The 5341-nt window shown below is 37.8% G+C and overlaps 1 long non-coding RNA gene across 1 annotated transcript in view; it reads right to left on the reverse strand.

Moving 5' to 3' along the window:
• Positions 1 to 2774: 2774 nt before the first annotated feature.
• The window catches only part of LOC138204932 (uncharacterized), a 4752-nt gene continuing 2185 nt past the window's right edge, over positions 2775 to 5341 (reverse strand). Inside the window, exon 3 of the long non-coding RNA XR_011178838.1 lies at positions 2775 to 4042. This is a non-coding gene — a long non-coding RNA (uncharacterized lncRNA). The remainder of the gene's footprint in view (positions 4043 to 5341) is intronic.

Here is a 5341-nt window from a genome sequence, read left to right on the forward strand (position 1 = left end):
ATTGCTTTTAATTGAACTCTGAGGGGATTTTATAAGTCCCTGAAACTTGGTGGAGGCAGACAAAATGTTGCTGTGAAGGATTTTGGAAATGATTGCATGGCCTTGTTTCAGTTTCTTTCTTTAAGAAAAAGAAAGAAAGAAAAAAAAAATCACAGCCAAATTCTCGTGTTTGCCTCGGCACTCGAGACCTCTGTGAGGAAAAACTTTGTGATCAGTATCAGGTTTCATTACAGAGGATTTCGGCAGGATTTAATGAGATCATTTCAAACAATCTTGTAAAAAAAAAAAAAAAAAAAAAAAAAAAAAAAAATCACTATTATTTTAATCATGCATTCTGTTGTCTGTGTGAAATAATTTGTTGAAATCATTACTTTTTTTCTCTTGGAATGTTAAAACATTGGCTTACTAACTGCACCCAAGAAATGTACATTAACATAATTACGATTTAAGATGTAGTCTTAATTATGATCAAGATACTCAATGCACAAGCCGGAAGCTCTCTAAATTTATTATTATACATATTAAAGCCATGCATTTTTTTGTGTGTGTGTGTAGCTTTAAAGGAAATATATCCTTGCAATATGTTCCATTCAGAACTTTTTGATGTGTTAGAGGCCTCTCCCAAACATCCATTGGATACAGACTGTTCAAAACTTATCCGACCAACATTGGCTCCCTGTATGATTTAAAATAACCGCTAAGATCTTACTGGGGACATTTAAAGTTCATTGTGGCCTTTCTCCGTGTTGTACAGTATATGTGACCTCTTCATCGTATATGTGCATGTGCGCAGCCTGAGAACCTGGGGCAGAGGACTTTTATCATTTCTCAAGCCGTGGCTGAAAACTAGAGGTGACAGAGTATTTGCAGTGGAGCCCCGAAGCAATGGAACAAGTTGCCTGAGGAAATCAAGTCACCCGAGTCAGTGACCTCTTTTGAATCCCGTCTTAAAACATGCTTTTATCAGAGAGTCTTTCCTGCTTTAACTTGATTCTTATTGATCCAACTTTATTTTATTGTTTTAAATGCCTTTAACTGGTGTGTGAAGCAGCTTTTGATTATGTACATGCTTTTACTTGATTATTTGTATCTGCTTGTTGTGTTGTTGGTGGGAAGCACTTTGATTTGGGAAACAATAAGATGATGGAGAGAAAAAAAAAGCTTTGTGGAGAGCTACACCCTGTGAGATTAACATATCAGCTCTGATTTAAACCACAGGAAAGTATCCTCTTTTTGCTAATTTGCCTCAAAAACACCAGTCGCCAGTATGCGAAGATAAATAAGAATAAAGTCATAGGAAAGTAGAGTGTGAAGGCTTGCATGATTTTCCTGTCCAAAACTATCACAGACCACATAACAGGATGTGTTAATGAAGTCTAAAATCCCATCTAGAATAGGACTTAGATGAAGCTTACTTTAAATTTGTCCACATACGAACATTTGCTCATTAGACTGAAACACAAAGTCCAGCTGACGCTGCTGAGAAAATCATTAGTGTTGTAATTATTTGGTTGCGAACCAGAGGACTGGACATATTCTGACTTGATGATGGGGTCATAGGAAAAGTCAGGGGATCCTCAGCATCAGTAGGATTCATTCTCTGGGGGTCATTAATGTCTAACAAATATGGGGCATCGTGTTGGACTGACTGGCCGGCATTACCATCCACAGAACAAGGCGGGGCTAAAGTGAATCAGAGATAAATGGTTTAATCAAATGGAGTCGGATCATCTTCTCAGGAAGAAGTAAACTTCATTAGAATGTCTTCAATAGATTCTGATAGTTTCTTGAGAAAAAGTAGAACATTTAGGTTGGTGGGGGTGTAGGAAGATATGTCAGTCTCAACAAAAATATTAATATTCATACTAATGTGATCAGAAAAAGCCACAGCAAATGTAGTGGTGGTCTACATATTTTTGAACTAAATTATCCTTGTCAAGTTCAAATCTTGACCTGCTATATGAAAAATCTGGGTTTCTAACATCAGTGGGAGTCATCCTCTGGGAGCCATAAATGTCGGTCAAAAATATCATCCAATAAATGTTGAAATGTCATTCTGGATCAAAGTGGTGGAAGCAATAGACCAGCATCGCCATCCATCAAACAATGCAGGGCTAAAACTAAAACCCAGATAAATGAGAAATTACAATGTGAAAGAAGGCTAATTTTTGAAAAGTGACATTCCCTTATCAAAGAATGCAAGACAGTGAAATGTGTCAGATGGAGATGGAGCTAAAAAATAAATAAATAACAACCTCAAAGTGTTCAGCAGCTTTCAGCAAAGTAAAAAGACGCCTCATGACAAAATACTTGTCAGAGAGGTTGTTGGAAGAATTTTGGGGAGGTCAAAGACAGTTTAATTGTTTGACATTTGAATTACGCTGAAGAATCGGTGGGCTGTGTGTGTTTAATAATCACGGTGACAGTTTGTGGAGAGTCATTCAAATCAGCTATGTAACAGTCCTTCTATTGATATCTTAACAAAAGAGTTTAAGACACAGAAAGAAAAAAAGGCAACAGTCTGAAGGCAGATGAAAACAAAACAGATTTGATATTCACTGTTTTTTTTTTTTATCTCATGTTCAGTTGGTGTTCATTCCAAATATATTGATATGGACATCTAGGTACAGATGTGGAAGAATCTATTGGTACACACACACACACACACACACACACACACACACACACACACACACACACACACACACACACACACACACACACGAATAACCCACACATTTCTCTGAAAAAAAAAATCAAACTTACAAAAGTAATTAATACTAATAAAAAGCTTTATTTGTATAGCACCTTTCATAAAGAAAATGCTGCTCAAAGTGCTTTACAGAAAGATAATTACATGAAGTGTTCCATATAAAAACAGACACAGAGGAACACCCAAAAATACATACATAAAATGCATAAATTGAATACAAGTAGATCAAAATATATAGTCCAAATATGAAATGAGCAATATGCATTTCAAAGGCGCGGTAGTTCAAGTGCATGGGAGGTGCAAGAGAGCTTCAAGAGTTCTTGAAGGCTCATAGAGAGAGTTAGTGATGTAACTCGGTCCGAGCCCATTAAGAACTTTGTATGTGAGGAGGAGGACCTTAAAGTAAATGACATCCATCATTATTTATTTTCTATTTTGAGTTAGACTTTGCTTTGGATTTTTGACCTTAAAGTATAAAACAAATGAAAATGACATGGACCAAAATGATGGCACTCATAAGGCAATCACTGTAAACAAGTGATTTCTGCAGTCGTCAATGAGACTTCTGCACCTGTCAGCAGGTAGTTTGGTCCACTCTTCCTGAGTATAAATGCTCCAGTTGTCTCAGGTTTAAAGTCTGCCTACTCAAGACTGTAAGTTTCTGAAGCAAGCGAGCTTCAGAATAGTCCTTTGGTTTGTTCTTAACTATGCTTAGGTGCTTTTAGCAATATGTTTTTGGTCATTAATCCTTGTTGGGAGGACCCATGACCTGCGACTGAGACAGAGCTTTCTGACCCTGGGCAGCATGTTTCGCTCCTGATTGCCTTTGCAGATATTTTCCTGAATTCTGCACACATTCACACAGAGCCTCCTCTGTGTTCCACAGCATGTATGGACTTCTTTTCTGGGAAAACTTAAAACTTTTTGTCTTTTAACATAGAGCTCATGTTACATGTGAAATTGCTCCAGTTTTGTCCAATAGATATTCTCTCAGAAGTATTGGAGCATGTCAATATGCGTTTTAGTGAATTCTAGTCTTCCAAATTCCATAACAGATAAAAATTCAACGTGTCCATTTCATCCTTCATTAAATATTAACAACAAAGGTGAACAGCAACATAATAACCACGGCACAACTTCAATGTTTAAGCAGACAACTAACCAGGAACTAAAAAAAAAAAAATCCACCAATTTATGGGATTATAAATCTTCTAAAACGTTCATTTAGCTTCATCAGGAAGAAGGCGATTAATATGCACCTCTTCTCTAAAATCCACGACTTCAGCAGACAGGTGGTGAATCTCCCTCTTCCATACTTTGCAGAGTGTCCTGGAGATAACAAAAAGCACAAAAGCGTCAGAATAAAATCAAACATATTGATACCGCAACCGGAACCGTTATGCCATCGCTGATTTGGCTGTCCTGCTGGAGATTATGTTGGTGCCAAACTCCACAGTTTTAGATGTGCCTATTAAGGTACAACTGTGAAAAAATAAATCTTTGAATTAAGTTAAATCAGGCTTGGAGTAAGTCTGTGGCGATCTCAGTCGTACAGATCGTTGGTCAATGTAAGTGTTATGCAAAGAAGACTGGAGCCATACCCCGTTCATAGCATGACTAATGTGACGGGAACGACTAAAACCCCATTTACCTCATGACCATTGTGACCATAACGAGTCACATGATGGCCGGCCGGTTCTCTCAATGGACCTTGACTCTCAAGGTATCATTGACCCGTGAAGAAATGTCTTTGTTTCGAACCACAGAATTATTTTGCTGCCTTTTGATAAAACTCACACTGATCATGATGAGAGATGAAAGGACATTTTTTTAGTTGGTGGCTCATCGATGAAACAGGGATACGGATACGCATGCATATACAGCTACTTAAAGCTGCCTTTGCATCCATTGTACGCAAGTTTTACTATCAAATGGACAGTTGTATTTGTGTATCAGCCACTCAGTCACCTCACGTGTTGTCTCAGTATCCCAATAGCCAGACTCTGGGGTTCACTCAGGGTGCCCACATGTTTGAAGGGGACAGACTGCAGTGATGTCATGACCATGTGAAACTGATTGTATTCTATCATACATGTACTTTCTTTGTAACCTTAATACACTCCTTTGAAATGGCGCTTTATAGGGATAACGCAAATCAAATATTTGCTAAATGGTTGGAACAAGAGATCCATTATAAGAGTAACCCCTGTAGTGTTTTAAATCATTACACTGCATACTTTATTTGCAGTTCTGGCCACCGACCAAATAATGCCAAGCCAGTTAAATGGCGTACATCTCTTATGTAACCAGCTGTGTGAGGATGAAAGCAACTGTACAGTAAAAAAAATTGGCTGTGAATCTTCATCTGCATGCGTCTGAGCAATCACGACTGTAATGCAGTAACAACAAATATCGGTTATGTGTCTGCTGTGTTTTTTTGTATTTCAAAGCTACAGACAGATACTGTACTGATGCTGAAACACTTCTAGCTGTGGAAACTATAGGTGTATGTAAGAAGCAGCACAGGTCAAATATCATTTTGGCCAACTGCTAATTGGTTTTGTTTGGTTGAAATCAAGATGCAATTTAGGCTACTGACTTTTGTGTACCAGCAAATTACAACTGCAA

The sequence above is a fragment of the Embiotoca jacksoni genome, unplaced genomic scaffold, assembly GCF_022577435.1.
Source record: "Embiotoca jacksoni isolate LCO1_2020_lvr unplaced genomic scaffold, fEmbJac1.0.p SCAF_27, whole genome shotgun sequence".
Lineage (NCBI taxonomy): Eukaryota > Metazoa > Chordata > Actinopteri > Embiotocidae > Embiotoca > Embiotoca jacksoni.